Source organism: Seriola lalandi, unplaced genomic scaffold (genome assembly GCF_002814215.2).
Source record: "Seriola lalandi dorsalis isolate HSWRI2012SDOR001 ecotype SW California unplaced genomic scaffold, Sedor1 jcf7180002054442, whole genome shotgun sequence".
NCBI lineage: Eukaryota > Metazoa > Chordata > Actinopteri > Carangiformes > Carangidae > Seriola > Seriola lalandi.
The window spans coordinates 171,863-189,675 of NW_019524995.1; the positions used below are offsets into that span (position 1 = coordinate 171,863).

At 43.0% G+C, this 17,813-nt stretch overlaps 1 long non-coding RNA gene across 1 annotated transcript in view; it reads left to right on the plus strand.

Annotated features, from left to right (window-relative positions):
• Positions 1–16,985, plus strand: part of LOC111658412 (uncharacterized) — a 52,571-nt gene extending 35,586 nt beyond the window's left edge. Inside the window, exons 3-4 of the long non-coding RNA XR_015437545.1 lie at positions 6,797–6,867; positions 16,907–16,985. This is a non-coding gene — a long non-coding RNA (uncharacterized LOC111658412). The remainder of the gene's footprint in view (positions 1–6,796; positions 6,868–16,906) is intronic.
• The last annotated feature ends 828 nt before the right edge of the window (positions 16,986–17,813 follow it).

Consider the following 17,813-nt stretch of genomic DNA (forward strand, 5'->3'; position numbering starts at 1 on the left):
TGAGTGGTCAAATAAAAATATAGCTGATTTCAGGTAAACACGCAGAGAAACCAAAACCTGCCAGGTCGGATGGTAGGTCCAGGTGGAGTCTTGACAGTTTGTTTTAAGGCACAGTTTCTGAATATGGGCTGTGTACATTTGTTCTACACTTAATTGAGAAATTCTGGATCAGGCCTTGTGCCCCGCCCACCACCTGCTTGCTCCAGGTGGACAGGTGAAAGAGCAGAGAGTATCAAGATGGTTAGAGGAGGAAACATCAGAGAAACTCAGCCACATGTTTGAGCCTCAGTCAGACTCAGATGAAGAGTCTGTTGTGACCTAAACCGCTGACTAGCAGACACATCAGAACAGTTAGCGTAGTTAGCATCTTTTACTTGTTTATGTTATTTGTTAGCTTGCAGCTAAGATCCATCTCCACAAGTTGACAGGATTGGTTCCTTAATTTTGTGACGTATGAAACTCTGGCTATCTGAATATGTTTTTATCAGACTGTCACTGGTTCACTTCAGTTCAAGGTGGAAACACTCAGTCATGACATTTACTGATTATTTCTCTAATGATATGTCACATTATATAAAAAACACCATGTGGATGTTAACGAGGTATTAAAACTTGATTTTCATCGGAGGGGGTCTTTAACTTTCCAAGTACAAGGACTAACAGACTATCAATAACCAGACAGCTGTATTAGACAGGCATGTCAAAATAGAAATATTACCACAGCCAATTCTTGAAAACTACATCTGCAAGCACTTATTCCCTAAGGTTACTTCTGCAGTCTGTAATTTTCTCGATTGCTTACCCCACAGTTGGGGGTTTGCTGCTGTCTGTGATGTCTGAAGATGTTTCATGTCCTCCATTCACTCTTTGGAGAGAGACCAGGGACTGGTGACAGCTGTCTTAGAACCTGTATTCTTCCACGGTCTGTGGCTGATGTTGATTATTAAAGGAAGTGAATAGACAAAGCAAGTCTCTGATGTGCAGTAGGTGGTGCTTTGAACCCTGCCGAGTCGCAGGGCAACCTTGGAGGTAGATGCAAGGCGGAAGTCAGAGGGCATTGGCTGGGTAGAAATGATTCCTCATTTTGACTGGGTGTTTTTGTAATGCAAGACTCGGGGTGTGTGTGCATGGAGAAAATAATCATGCAGTGCAGCATATCTAATCATGGCCTGATGAGGAAAAAATAAACATGTCTAAGCTCATTGCTGGTGATACAACCCAGCACGGACAGTTCCAGGGTCTCGGGCTGCAGGGCTCGCTCTGTACACTTATTTTCACACAAATGCCATTGTTAAAGGAGTAGAAGAAATCTTAACAAGTTAAAAGAACCTCCCAGGAGGTTAGACCGGGAGGGAGACGGAGGGCTGATGGGATGGAAAACACTGGATCAACCACGGTGAGTTCATTGAGAAGAATGGATGAATAAATTAAAAGCGATGGCGTTCCTGGCGATCTTCAAGGCAAAGAGACATTATTGATTTCCAAGCAGAAAACGCATTCTTAATGTGTCCAGGGATCCAGGCTTTCCTTCTCTGTCTCATTCCTACACTCGATCTCATTCTACAGCTTTTAGCTGCCACAAATGACTCAGGAGTGAAGCTCGATATACAGCAAAGGCCCAGTGTAGCTTAGACATGCTGGCCTAGCTTTTGGAACAGTGAGCACTCATCTCAGTGGACAGCGAAGGAATGCCTCAACCATCTGTTTCCTTTTGACAAAAAGAAGTGAATCAGCTCTTCATTTTTTTTCTTTCTTTTTGAAGGCGTGTATCCTGAAAGGCTTTTATCCATGAGGATGGAGGCAGAGTATTGCTGCATAAGATGGTAATCTGTGTTGATATTTAAAGGAAGCGAGCGATGCATTCTGTTATTGCTCCCGAGCCCATTTTCACCCAGATTCTGAGAGGAGAACAAGCTGTCCTAAGCTGTTTTTGAAAACTGTTTACAACATGATGGTTCATCGACATATGGGTACCACCTGCAAGATATTAGAAGTAAGCGTCAGCATTTGGAAGTGTTAAAGAGTTTCTCCGGCGAATGCCTAATGTGAATGAGTGAGTGTCTGGTTTTGACACTATATTATCTGCCGCAGGGTGCGCACTTTTTCGCTTTGTACGTGTCCCTGAATGTGGGCCATATGAAGCTGAGCTTGCCGTTTTAAGCCACCGCTGCCTCGGCTCTGAGCAATAGTCATGCAAAGTTATCAGCTCTTTTCATTTCTGGGCTGACACTCTGGGTGAAAGATTTGGAGGTGAGGTGGGGAGCCGTGGATTAAAGATCATATCAAAGCCGGCGAATAGGTATAGTGATTCAGGAACGATGGCAGAGATAGCGGGAGAAGCCCGAGTTTGTGGAGATACGGAGTGCAGCCCCAAGTTTATCATATAGAGTACGGATAGTCAGAGGATAGCAATCAAGGAGATGGTGTGGTGTGTGGCATAGTTGTGTGTCAGGGACTCAGCAGATGTTTGACTTTTGTGCTCAAGGACACAAAATAGAATATCCTAAGTAAGTCGATGGGCGGCTAAAGCTTCCATTAGTACACAGTGGTGTGTGCAGCCTCTCTCAGAAGCAGGGGCAAAAAAATGAAAAATGGGCACCTCCTCCACTTGAAGGGTTAGAGCTTGTTTTGCCTTAACCCTCAAAATATTGTTTGACAACAACCTCCTAAAACCTGAGGGTTTCTGAAAAACTTGCCGTTCATTAAAACCTTTATTACTCAGCCTCTGAAGCAGATAGAACAGTGAAATAAAAATAATTTGAGAGCTTAAACCTTTGACTTTCATAATACGCCATTGCCTTTGCATGGGAAATTAAGTATTGATGGAAAAACAGTCTCATTGTCAACATTCTCAATTCAGTTAATTTTTCTTTAAGGTTTAAGGTCTCAAATGGTTTTTAATTCATTGTTTGAGAAATATAGCTTTTTAGTTACAGCGTTGCATCAGGTGAATCGTTACCTGGCTAGCTGGTTAGCATCTTAGCAGGTTTAAGTCAGGGAACCCTAAACCTTCATCAAGGTAACAGTTGTAATTGGCTTCAATATCACTCCCCTTGCTCAGGTCGTCAGCCATTGTCCGAACTGCGATATTTTTGTGGGCTAAAACCGCTGGAGAGAGCACACGGGGGTCACTCTAGGTCACTTACATTCCCCTCCAGATGTGACATCAGGGTAAACACTAAGCACAGGAGCAGCTCGTTAGAGTACAAACAATTAAACCTAACAATACATAATATAACTACTGCATACTTAAAATTTGATGCCATCGTGGAAGAAATCCCTTCTCATGTCATGTTTTGGAGGGTGGGGAAATTTGTTCCCCTTGAACAGCTGTATATCTAAGAATCGCTTAGCAAAGAGAAGATTAAGTGCACACATTAATCCAGGAGTCAGAGCAATCTTGTAATCCACTCAGTATGCTAATTGCCTGTTCTTTCTCCAGCAAAGGGGTTTACAGGCCATTAAATGGCACTGAGCAGTTGACAAAGGATAGCCAGCATTCTCCCCCACCCACTCTCGCTCTCTCTCTATTTCTTACTTGGACAGGCTGCTGCACACCCACACAACACTCCTCTAAAGAAATATGCAGAATCTAAAAAAAAAAAAAAAAGAGAGAAAGAAAAAGTGTGCCACTCTGATTCCAAAGCAGTTATTTATTTTGCAGTATTAGGGTAGAAGCAGCAAGCTGTTCTTCTTCTCCAAGCAAACCTGACAGTGACAAAAGCAGATCTGTTGGTTCCTGAACTTGAACTTGTGATCTTCTTTGGACGTCTTCGCCCATCATACCGAGGTCTTCTTGTAACATTTTTCCTTATCTGACAGTGGTACAAGTAAATAATGAAAGAGAGCTGAGTGCTATTGTCTCCATCGCAGTCCTGGTCATGCACAACCTTCGCTTCTCCCACTTTGCCCGTACACCAGAGGATCACGCCAAGGTAAAGTGCAATTCTTAGCGCACTACTGCCTGTACAGTCCCCCAAGTGGCCTTGGCAGCCTCCACATGATGGATGTTGTTTCAGATCGAGTTTCTCGCTACACCGATAAAGCAGCCTTGTCAAAACACATTCGCTAGCAATGTAGGCAGATAAAGATACTTGCAGATAATTAGAAGATTTGCGCTTTGCGTCATTTGTGGAGCCAACTGCCAGGGAACTGGGCTGTGACGGATGACTCAAACAAGAGAAATTCGGCATGAAGCCTGACTGCAAATGTAGCTGGTAATGACCAGAGTGTGTTTTTCAGATGCAGCTAATGAGCACGGCCATTAGACATAAATGACATTTTAAAAACCTGGGGAGTAAGGAAATGAAGAAGTACCCCAGATAGACTGCCTGTGGGCACAAAATATGGCAAGAGCATCTGTAGGATTCAGCTCTCAGTTCATGCGGACGATCTCCACGTCTCTGGTCTATGAACAATTGCAACTTATCCTCTGTGTTCGACACATAATCCTTTTATGGACGTATATTTTTTGAATTTTCTGAATAGTTCATTTTCAAGTAATTTTTTGACGCTTCAGTGAGAGACTGAGGTGATGCAAGAGACAAACAGCTTTGACATTGCAGCTCTCCCTTCGTGAGGATATGTTGACTCAATCTTAACCTAGAAAACAAACCCAGAACAGAAATCTTGTTGACTAGAAACCAGATGGATTTGTTTTCTTACATTTAAACAGCAGCTCTCGAAACATGTGTCACTAAGTCACAAGACTCTGCAGGGCTCATGATGCAACCGATCACTACGCAACATGATTGATCAGTCAACGTTCTCCAGCTGAATGTGCAGATATGAATGGAATCAGCAGCTGTAGTGTTTGTTAAGAGGTTGTAAATGTATAGTAGAAGTCACAAGAACAGAACCTGATGGTCTGATCATTTCTTTCTAAAAAAAACGAAAACCTGCGTTTTAAAGTTTTTGTTTTTGCATAAAAAATCATTAACAATTGAATGTAATTATACATGTTAGTTTGGTTTCTTTTCTGATTGTCTTAGTTCAATAAAGTTAAGTTAAAAAAGGGAATAAAAGGAATTACTTTCATGAATAACTGAGGAAGCACTGATGGGCAGTCACTTCCAGACTCCATAAACAACATATTACCTGCTGCCTGATATTTGAGCATTTTTGTAGCTGGAAAGTTTTGCATTGTGCTAACATGGGAAAGGTTACCGTGCAGTGTGCGGACAAAGTTTGACAATGTTTTAATATATTTGAAGGTTTTTGATTCTATAAAGGAAACTTGAAAAGGAAAGGAAGATTGATGGCCTGTTTGATGTATTAGATTTTTCTCAGGAATAAGTTCAGCTTGAGGAAAGTTGGAAAGAGTGGGAAAGTGTTGTCATGGTGATTACAAATTAATTTCTGTTGGATTGTTGTCGTTTTGTTTTTGTTTGTTTTTTCCATGGAACCCTGTTTAAAGGACGTTTTCGCTGGAGTCACTGTATTGTGAGCTGAAGTATGACGACCTTCGAGTATTCTCTTGGCGTCTCTGAAGGTTTTCTGAGATGATTGTTTTCCGTTGCCGGGAATATGAGGGGGAGTAGGGGAATGATACAGTGCAGATGAGATGTTAAGGTAGGCCCGTATGTGGGTGGTTGTCTCTCAGGTTGAGAATTTTAAATACAAACGTTGTATGTTGTAAATGTCTGTGAGGGTATAAACAAGAGGTCGGCAAGTAAGTTAAATCTTTTTCTCAAAAAAAAAAAAAGAAAAAGAAGAAAATCTGATTATTGAAATAATGTGGGGGTCCAGATATTATTGCCAGTGCGCGAGTTTCTGACCAGTTTCTGACCACTGGTATAAGGTTTAAAATTTTTTGACCTGTTAGAAGTTACCCACCATACTTACTTTAAGCGCGTGAAGAGTTGAGGTGATGTGTGAAGCTACATAAATGAGACCCAGGTTGCTGAGACAACAAGCAGACTTCAAACCAGAAGTCCATGTTGTTTCACAGAGGAAGCTTGTTCTGAAGACTTCACAGATGCATCCTTCACCACACAGATTATTTGCTTGAAAAAGTCAAGTAACACGAAATGATTCAGTAACACTCTTTTTGAGGGGCATTAGAGGTTTTGAGTGAAAAACTGCATTTGGCATCTTAGCACGTTGGCTCTAGATCCGAATGGCAGCAGGAGGTAATTGCTTAAAGGATGAACTTCAATGTCCAAAAGTTACGTAACGTGCTTTTAGTAAACTGCACGCAGCATCCTCATGTTGACTAACCCAGCTGGTCTGTGATCACGCTGTAGCATCGGACACTGAACGGGAAGGAGAGGCAGAAGATTGAACCGTGGATGAGATTATTTAGAAAAGCAGGAAAGTTAACTTGGGGCAAGATTCAGGCTTTGTATTATTATAATAAACACTCAGCTGACTGGATTCCCCCCCCTGCGCCAAAGCTCCCTTTTTAAACAGGGCCACAAAAACCAACCGACTGAGGAGCACCTAGCAAAATGAGGTCATCTCCACACATCCTTTGATCCCTCCATTCTTCATCTCGGAGGCAAGAGGATCTATCTTTGTGAACGGTTTTGAGCCCCCAAAATTACAAACAAACTAAAGGCGTGGGATCGATAGAGTGTGTCTCACAGAATGATGAACTGGCACTTCAGAGGAGGGGAAAATCAATGTCGCGCTCCCTTTCTCTCCCTCTCCTCTCTCTGTCTCTCTCCTTGGGTCCTAAACTCTCTTCACAGTCCTTCCACTGCTGTGTTTAAGTGCGTGTGTTCACATGCGTGTTTGCTCGAAGCGGAGACTCTCGCTGTGATTTAATGGTCCTTTGTTTCTTATTCCTTTTTAGCCTGGAAGACCCCTGCCACTTTGATGTGTGAGCACACCCACCAATAATGGCCCATAGGATACGCAGTGGAAGTAAGTGCTTCTGGTCAGATTTACCGCCTTAGTGATCCCTCCTCCCTCCACTGCCCCTTCTAAAACCTCAGCTCATCTGATGTGCACGTATTGATCAGGGCAACATGGCAATCTTTAAATCATAACATAGCACTTAGCAGGATGCTGCCAAAATGAAACCATCTATTTACTGCAACACATACCTCGGACACTGGACTGCACGGTGTCAGCTCTCCTTTTTATAGCTCCAGGCTGTACAGTGGTGTTGGAGGTGAGAAGAGAAGAACATATAGAGCCTCTAAAACATAAAAGGAAGTCCATTATATATCTTAAACACAGAATTAATAAAGTTCCCCAAGGGGAAAATTGGATTCCAAGAGCTCCGTCTGAAGCTAGAAATGAACCGTTGTTCTGTGGTGATCCTGGAGCGTCACATCCACAACAGAGGGAAGCATTGCCTTGCTTCAGCGTTGGCTCACTTTGCAGCAGAAAATGTTTTTGTAATACAGTAAGTAAGTGAGACAATCTGTTCAAAGGAGTAAAAGATGACTCTTAAGTATTTTCTGTTACTCCAAAATATGCTAAAAATGTGAATAGGTTTGTGATTTCTTCTCCCCGGAGAGGTGGAGTTATCCGATTACTGGAGCGTGATTAGCTCAGCGGTTGGGGGGGGTTTCACTGAGCGAAGGCAGCTTGTGGCTTGGACCCGTGTACATTGTGTGTGTCATAGCTGAATAGGGAATTAACACAAGCTCCCAGTCAAATGGGGTAGTTTTCTGTGTGTGATGGATAACTTTGTCTACTCCACCAGCAGCATTGGCAGATAACCAAAACGTTGTCTGGCAAGCGTTTTACAAAGCTGTCCACAAGAAACTTTAGAAGAGGTGATACTTAGTGGTGCGGCTCTGGGGATGTTGGCTGGATCTGTTGGTTTGTAGGTCTTTGGTCCAGACTGAAATATCTCAACAACCTTTGGATGGATACCCATGAAATTTGGCACAGGCATTCATGGTCACCCCAGGATGATTTGTAACCTCTTAAAGGTCCCATATTGTAGAAAGTGAGATTTCCATGTGTTTTCGTGCCAGCGACAGCCATTTTGCTGTCGGGTTGTTTGGTGGTTAAAGGTCAAAGGTCAAGGTCACGGTGACCTTACAAAACACGATTTTGGCCTTGTGAACGTAATATTTTGAGATTCTTCAAGGGAATTCTTTAACATTCGGCACAAATGTCCATTGGGACACACACTCACTTTTTCACACAGCAATTATGACAAAATTTTACACAAATGTTTATGATTCTGGATAAACAGGGATGTGATTTGAAGCTACTCTTAGTGTCGGAGGCATGCAACAGCGAGGCAGCAATTCGAGTTTTGATTATAAAGCAGGTCTAGGTTCTGTATTAATACTGTGAAAGTATCAAAGCCTCAGTCCACAGAGAAATGCACACAGCCTGTATTCAGAAACTGAGCCTTAAAACCAGCTGTCAGGACTTCTGTAACTTTGTGATGTCACAACAAAGCAGTCACCACCCTCAGCCATGCCTCAAGCCCCGCCCACCCGGACCCGTCATGCAACCTTGCAGGTTTGGATTCTCTTGTGGTGTTTTACCTGAAATCTGCTATATTTTTATTAGATCACTCGAAAACCAGTCGTCCAATCAGAAGACAGACTCAGCGCCACCTCTCTTCTGATTTGCTCACCAACCTGATGTTTCTAGAGCTCCAGAGAGAAGACTGAGAGAGGAGATGTAAAACTACAATGAGATATATCTTCTTATCGATCAACACTTCAAATAAAACACAGGAAAAGTGTAAAACCTGGGACCTTTAACTTTTCATCTAGTCCCATCACCAGGTCAATATTTTAATTTCTGCAGTACTTTGGTTAATGACTAAATACCTGCAAAACTAATGACATTACTCTGAGCCTCAGTGCTAATTACCAAACTTGCAGACCAGTATTCTAAACTAAGGAGGTGAACAAGGTAGAGTACTGCTCCAAGTACAACCTCAGAGCTGCCAGGGTCGTAGACAGTCTTGTTTGTCCATAATTTAATTACTGTTGCACCAAAAAGCCCCCCCCCCCCCCCCCCCCCCCAACAGGTGCACACACTTTCAATCATGTTTTCTCCACACGTGCATGTATAAGGTGCATGTAATCTGCATGGGCAGGTGTGTTGTGTGTTTAACATCGGCCACTCGTGGGCGTTACCTGCCGGTGTGATGTGGGTGAGCTCTTAGACAGCCCCCGTTGGTGCTGAGCGGCAGTGCTGTCAGCTGTGGAGATCTCTTCCTGTCAGCCCTGCATTGTAAAATTTAGGGCTGGGAGATGAAGTCTGAGACAGGTATCCATGTGGTGTGAAGCTGGAGGTAGGAGTGGAGAGTGAAATCTATCTATCTATCTATCTATCTATCTATCTATCTATCTATCTATCTATCTATCCATCCATCCATCCATCCATCCATCCATCCATCCATCCATCAGCTTTTTTGTCTTTGCCTGTCTCCAGAGGTGCAGTTTGGGGCGGGAAGCTGCTGTGTGTCAGTAGTAAAATATTCATAGTACGTGCCGGGAGTTTGACGAGCCGCTCTGACACCTCCATACCCTCCACCCTCATTTTCATTTCCTCTCTGGCTCCATCCAGCACGTTACCTCACAGTCCCCCCCCCCCCCCCACCGTTACTGTATGCTCAATACAGTTCATGATGAAAAGAAAACCACAGCACGCTGCTTTTACATTTTCATACCTGAGAGAATGGGGATGTTAAACAAAAAAGAAAAAAAGAAAGAAAAAGAAAAACTAAAATAATTCATATCCACAGGCACATGTTGGCTGAAAAGCTCTCAATTGAGCTTCTCTCACTGTTCTGTTGAAGGCAGCTGAAAATGGTGCTTTACTGTCTGCTCTTTAAGGTTCCTCTCGCCCTGGCGTAATGGGAACACTCGCAATCTGAATTTGAAATTAATGGAAAATTCAACCTTGGGTGCTGTACGTGACTTCCTACGTTTTTTTTTTTTTGTTCACGATGTCTTTCGGCATCCCTCGGAGAACTCAGCTGGACTTAATGTGCCCAGCATGATTTCAGAGAATGCTATGATAATAACAGTAGTATCCACAAGACAGAGAGTGTTCTAGTGGAGAAAAGTAAGTCTGACTTCTTACCCAAAAAGCACTTCTGCTACAGCTGCTATCTCTGCTTCCTCTACTATGGATTTCTCCCTGTTGATTTTTGAATATTGACTCTCAGTTGTGGCTCTGGGAAGATTTCCTTGCCCCCTTTGACACCGAAACATAACAGTTTTTTGGGGCAATTTCTGCTTTCAAACTTCATGGTAACTGCACTGCAAATATCTTTACGTAACATCCCGGCTGTGAACTAGTTTGGACAAGTATCCTTGAGAATAATAAAAAAAAAAAAAAAAAAAAAAAAAAAAAGAGAAAACAGAATCAGACATGAAAATGAATTTCAATAAAAATCACAAAAATTAGCCTCTGCTGTTTTCTGTGGTATCCAATCTGTTTTTTCCTTTAACTGTTTGCTCTCTCTCTCTCTGTCTCTCTCTCTCTCTCTCTGAAAAGACCTGTCTGAAAGTCTGAAAACTAAAACCAAAAGGAGATGCAGACATTTAGTTTTTCTTCTCAGACCACTTTAATTACAATCAGCTGACATGTGATTATAGAATTTTTTACCCATTGACGCCAAAAAAAGACGACTACCTCCCCCAGCTTTAACAGCTCCGTTCTCATCATGAGGTCCAGTAAAATAAATAAATAGATAAATAAATAGAGGATAGATAGAGTTTAGAAATTTCAGCAGCTTAGTAGTAGAACCTCCTCACATGTCAAAACCAAAAAAAGCTACTTTCTTGACAGCAGGCCCGTTTAAATCCAAGGCTCTAGCTGTGAGACGGCATTGATCAGCTCCTTGCTCTCTGCATAATTCTCTGCATCATCCTGCAACCGAATGATTAGCCTCGGGGGGGGGAGCAAACATTTTCATATTTATTTTCATTATATATATTTTTTTTTTTTCTGCAGCCTCTCTCATAAGTCATCATCACGCAGCCGAGGCCTCTATCTCCAAACTCTGCAGAAATATCAATATGGATTTAGGAGTCTCCCTGAAGCAAGGTCCTCAGCTAATTAAATCTGTAATCACTTTGTACTGTAAAAACACAAGCAGGGGAGGAGGAGGGGTGGTGGTGTTGTTGGTGGTGGTGGTATGGGGCGGTTTAAATGAGGGCCAGTGGAGTTTTATTTAACAAAGGCGGCTAATTGGGTCAGAGCTCTTTATCCTCATAAAGCACCAAGGTTTCCTGCCATCCAGTCGGACCACTTACGGCGCTTTGCTCTCAAACAGAGTTTCGACTCCTTCTGAGAGGGTGAGAGGGAGGGGGGGCAAGGTTTCAGTGAAGATGGGGGTGGGGGTGGGGAAGTGGGGGGTGGAACTACTGTTGTCAAGGCTACAGCAAACAGGTATTTTATATTGTCTTCAGAGCTTGAAGTCAGGTGCACTATGAGGCAAAGTAATGGGATTCGGAGAGAGCTTCGTGCCGAGAGTGAATTCTAATAGAGGAAGGCGCTACACAGACATACGAGTCCGTGAACTTCTTCCATTTTTCATCTCCAGACAAGGGGGTCGTTCAAGCAAGGCGCGGCGTGCTTCACTGATGCCAAGCGTGAATACGATCCCATCGCTGTCGTGTCAAACTCTCATCACACAACCTTTCTTTACCCCCTCAATATACTGTATAAAGAGTCTGTGTCACAGGAGGAGAGGGAGGGGATGTATCATATAAGCACTTGTACTGTATACAGTGTCATGAGTATCTTCTCTAATATCTTGCACTCTCTTTAATAGTTGTTGTGTAAACTGACTTTTAACGTTGCACTTCAAAATCTGACTTTGAAACCGAGCGACATATGGTGTGACTGTCGGGAAAAACTGCTTTTGGTCTTATAAGTTTATGTGGGATAAATCCAGGATCCATAAAACTCTGTAGTCCACATTTTTTTATTTCAACATTCTATTAAAACTCATGTATTTAAGTAATTTTACATTGTGTCAGTGCCTCCATGAGAAATATTTATCAATTTTTCCCAGTCACAACATATTTTTCACCATCCAGTGGCAATTGACTATTAATAATTGTTATAAAGATAAGTGCAAATCCTGCCTTGATATCTTGAATATTTGTAAATAGCTTAATATTTTAATTACAGCGATTCTGATCTACACTACAGTGTTTCAGATTATTTCCCCAGCTGTGGTGTCACCAAGTCCCACGACTCTGCCGAGGGCTTTTAATCTGGAGACACCCGGCCGAGGTGAGAGGGGGAGAGAGGAAGGGAGGAGGGAGAGAGGCAGATTCAACTATCTAACATTAAGTTAGATTGATTCATTACCTGATATTCACTCCGGCTGCCGGCGTACTACACTCACACACCACCTAAACCCTCCTTAGTCCGGCTGGCCGTTGGGAACAGCCGCACAAATCCCGGTGAGCGAGTAGATCGAATCTGTCAGTCTGTTCTACGTTGTCGATTAACTTTGTAACTAAAGGTTGTCTGCTTTTTATTTTTCATACATGCACAAATGTGGGCATTATTCATCTAATGATTCATGTTTAAATTTACATTTACTCATTCTGGAGACAGTAGGAGACCTTGGTGTAAGTAATAAATACTACTCTAGCCTTTTTAATAAGTGCAACAAAATCAGGTAAAGATGTTCTCCGAAAGTGCAAGAGGAAGTTGCTCGTTAAGCGCGTTGGGGTTTAATTATCAAACTCACGCATTTGCCGAACTGAAGTACAAATTTTTTATAGCAGTTAACTGCAATAACAAGTAAACAGCAGTAACAAGTAAATCAGTTACTCTCACTCAAGTAAACACCAATATGTAAACTTCACTTCAACTTTTAAGATAGCGATCTTGAAGATCTCCGTTTCTTTATCTTTGGCGACACCTATGGCTGCACAGGGTAATTGCAGGAGCGTCTTTTGCGCCACTTGATGGAACTTTGCGAGTGAGTTGATAAAACTGTAAAAATGCAAAGACTTCTATGTAATTTCATCAATGGGTCACAGGCTCAGTCACTTATGTGTCGCCTCATCTGGTGAGAGAGAGTGACCTAAACGTAGTTTCTAATATTACGCTGCATCCAAAAGGAGTTACATTCTCTCACTTCACTCGGACATGAATTTACAATAACACTTGTTTTTTTTTTTGTTTTGTTTTTTTAAGAAAAATTGATTGTGATCATTTACGTCTGTGAATTATCTGTGTGTGTCCATTGTAAGCCCCGGGAATATATGTGTGTCTGTCTAATGTATAAACAGTATAAAAAGAGATCCCGATCTCAATGATACTACCTGTATAAATAAAGGATTAAATATTAATTAAGGACACTTATTTAAATGAAAATCTTTGGGATTGCTAATTAATGCTTGTACATATTTTTTAATACAGATTTAGTGTGTTCTCCTCATTTCCGTCTTCAAGCAGCAGCAGCCCTGTCAACTGTCCTCCTTAGTATTCTCCGCTGCACTCTGAGCTGCTGCACATTAACAGCACTTAGTGAATTAAAATGAAATAGACTCTAGATTCAAAGCAGCACGTCATAGTATGGGGAAAAAATTACAGCAATATATGTCATTGAGATGTTTATGTTGTCACGGTGTGCGCACATTACATTTACAAACACCTTCCATCTAGAATAAATAGTGGCAAACACTTCATTAAAACCTCACAGAGAAGACTAATGAAAGAAAAAAAAAATAACAGGGTTGTCTCATTGAATTTTAAGCCAAAGGAGTCGCTGTGTATCTGCGGTTTCTGTGAGCTGCAGCTCCGAAGGCGGTGACCTCGGAGCTGCCGCCATCGTCCGTGTTACTCACATTTGTGTCTGTCCCCGGGGCTCTTCGTCTAAAGAGCCCGGACTGAAGAGGCAGGCGGGCCAAGCACAGTATGGCGGGGTTAGCCCTGCCCTGGAGAAATCTACCGAGCAGCCTGATTTTTTTTTTTCCCTCTGTATTCCCCAGATCTTCCACTCATATTCACCTGATCCTCTTGTCGGAGCCGTTTTGTAGGAAAAACTTCTTCAACAACAGTGAAACTAGAGCAAGACTTCAGAGTCCAGTAGCAAATTGCATGGCAGTTGAAGTCCCGGCACCAGGCTGTCAGGTGTCCCCGCCAATTTTTCTTTCGATGTTTAATCTGGCAGATAATTGCATCCATTATTAGAAATGATGCATAACGTCTGTCTGAGATCTGGTTGCGACTGTTTTTCATGAATCCTCATCAAAATTTCATATTTTCAATATCAGTGGGAAAGCGATGCGTTGAGGAGAATCTCTCATCACAGCTTGTCATATTCATCTCGCTGAGATCTGAGTTAATATTAGTGATTGGTCCCCAAGTCACGTTCAGCCCCATCTTTTCATTCCAGCATCTGGATTTAATTGTTGCTACGCAGTAAAGCCACAGCTGCTCTGCCTGTTAGGACAATAAATTACCCCAATTAGGACTCGAACAAAGGAGGCTGTCTGACACCGCAGCCCGCTGCCATGCCTGGAGATGGGAATGCAATGGAATGAGGCTCCTTACTGACACGAAGCCATACGAGAACACCTGCCCCATCATCTCTCTGATCAAAACACAGTTCCAGTCCAGTGGATATATAGAGCAGGAGGAGATTGCTTTGCATGACTTGCAGCTCGCTGCACCCTCAGTCGCGGGAGCTGCTGTGCTGCCGGTGTGTAAACGAAGTAGAAAAGGTGTCACCGTGTTCGGAATCAACGGGAGGTGTGTGTTGCGTAATATGCCGGGCAGATGATTAATTGTTGTTTTGATGATGAGTTGTGGATACATCCAGGTTTTCTGGCAGCCACATGCCGTATCGATGGCACCGGTAATGAAGGCAGTAATGAGGGAAGGTTTAGGAGGACGTGGAATGGGAGGAACAATAGGAACATCTGTGCCTCTCTACAGTTAGAGTATAATCGAGACCATATTTCATTTTCCTCTCTGAAAGCTAGTACGCACAATACTCGCTGTCTCCTTCCCTGAAAGATGAGACATATTTATTTGCCCAGTGTAACGCATTCAGCAGCTTCAGCAACTCAGGTGGTCTACCTTTTGAGAGGAATGTAGGGTAGCCGCCTCCGTGACGACGGCCTCCGTCTTGATCGGCACTCCCTCCACGTCTCCGCCTGGCCACGCCATCCCTTTGTCTCACCACTTGCTGTGAACACGCCATTAAGCCAGCCGGAGTTTGACAAGAAAAATGAAGTGTGCTATTTCCTGTGGCCTCGAGTGTCTTCCTGAATAATGAGCGCATTGTCTGGACCCCCCCTCTCCTCTTGTCCCAACCCACTCCGTGCCATCGGTTTTACTCTTCCCCTTGAAGTTCCAGTCTGCTGAGAGAGTGAAGGGGTCTGTAGGTTGGCACTTGTCTCTGGAAAAGAGAAAAAAAAAAAAAAAAGAAAAGTGGCCATGCAAGACCTGTCAAACTAAATCTGGAAAAGCCAGAAAAAGAAAGAGGATTAGATGAATGAAGTGGATTTTATTGATGAAATCCTCATCCCATGTCACGGTATTAAAGAATGCAGAGTAGGGCGTACTGTATCTGAGGAAATATCCATTATGATAGAGCATCATGAGCGGGTGCAAACAGCTGCAGTTGTGTGAGCCAAATTAATTGGCACTGTTTCCCATATCACTTATTATTTCCTTGCTTTTTCTTTTTCTTTTTTTTTAAAGCACGTCAATGGCTCAGCTGCACCACTGGATCAGAGCAAAAGAAAAACGCTGCTTCTCACACAGCGAACCACTGAGAAGAAAGGGGAAGCTCCAGCGCCAGTTCCTCGCCCAGCCTTATTTCTCCCAATTACCAGCGTGTGAGCAAACAGTCTGACACGACTGACCTCCTCTCGGAGAGCCGCGGTCATGACTGGAAGGCTCTCCCTGCTTATTATGACAGAAGTGTTATGGTAATGGAAGCAAAGTCTGCACCGTGGCGATAGCACCGCAGGAACGGATAGCCTATTATCCACCACTGTGTGGTTGGTAGTAATGGTGAGAGAGAGGGCATCCTATCCGTTATGGTGATGATGCATTTTGAATGGCTAGTGTCTATTATATATTACTGGATGATAATGGCAGGAGGGAGCATCCTCTGGGTTATGGTCATGATGCCAAGGAAATGCTAAAGGTCCCACTCAGAATTTGCAGTGTGTGCCGTCTTGGTTTTTATGGTGATGGATTGAATGGAGGCAGTGGTGGGGTTTTTACGCTCTCTGTTGTAATAACGGCGGGCCAGTCCACGTGTTCAAAGAGCATGAATATCAAGGGAAGGCAGCGACAATGATGAGTGCATGTGCGTGCATGTGTGTGTGTGTGTGTTCCACAAACAAGAAGCGCGCAGTAGGAAGAGAGCCTTAGTTAGCTATCTGCTTGGCGCTTCGCCGCCCCTGTGATGTATGTTTATGGCCCATCATCTCTAGCCAATTACCCTGCCTCAGTGTGGGAGCGCCGCACCTTCCCATCACAGGCGTCAGTGTCTGAGCGTGGAGGGGAGAGGCAGCAAGTTAACGTTCCTGGACATCCCTGGCAAAGCGCTGTTTTCCTTAAGGGGGGGCTCTGGAGATTCATCTTTAAAAGTAAGCCACTGGGTAGAAGAGTCTACCGAGTCTACGGCTGCTTTGGGAATTGCAGGCTTGTTTACTGTGTGTTAATGCGAATGTGTGTGTCGGTGTGTTTGTGTGTGTGTGTGTGTGTGTGTGTGTGTGTGTGTGTGTGTGTGTGTGTGTGTGTGTGTGTGTGAGTACAGCGTGGGTGTTGTAAGTTAGCAAAGTATGTGTGCAAACTTTGTAAATCTCATACTGTACATACACTCTTTGCGTGGTGTGGATCATGTAGATCACTCACAGTTCGCTCGACACGCTCATGTGTGCATGCGGTTCGATGCTGTAAATGATGTGTGATCATTGCATTCACACTGAGAAGCCTCACAGCTGTGAAATAACCCTGACATTGTCTCTTTGTCTCCTAGATACAGCTGAGGCAGACATGTTCATGTATCCCGTCCAGGTCGACCTGCAGACTCTCTCCCACAAACACATCTGAATTTAACAAGGTAATCTTTCTCTCTCTCTCTTTTGTTTTTGCTTCTGAAGAACATGTTTTGTGTGAAATTATACTTTATTTCACTCGTTCAGAGCAGCTGTCTCAGATTGCTTTCCCATAAAATGTTCTCCTGTGGAGAAGTGACGTTAGGAAAGGTAAACCAAATCAAAGTCGCGGCGCAGCAGCCACAAAGGCTAATTTGCTTGGAGCAGGGAGTTATTTTTAACCCTGTTGACACTGACGAGGAGTGTGACTCCATTAAACTTCACATTTAGATGATCTGAGAACTGAGAACACAGAGTGGCAAGACAAGGGTTTATATATATATATATACACATACATATATATATATATATATATATATATATATATATATATTCTCTCTGGCTCCATATTCACACACTATGACAGATTGAAACTGCAAAGCTGTGTTTGTGTTGGCTAAATGAAGGAACGCTCCTGCCCAGAGGGTTTATCAGGAAGAGAAAATATTGACCGCCAACAGTTGCACTTTGGTGGTGTTATTGCTTTTCACACTTGTGTGATACAGACAGCAGTCGCCAAGCACAACAATTGTAAAACCCGAAGCCATATTGACAGCCGCATTGCTCTTCTGTGCAGGGTAGCATATCCAGCTTATGGTGTTTACTTTTTAGCTTATTTCACTGAAGTGCTTTCTGCAGACAAATAATATTAAAAAAAAAATTCCAGAACAAGGGAGAAGGAAGGAAAATAATTACTCTTTAGGTGAGATGCAAAACCCAGAGGGGCCTCTAAATTTGCCTCTAAATTAAGACTGCAAAACACACTGACAGAGCAGCAGCTGAATGTGT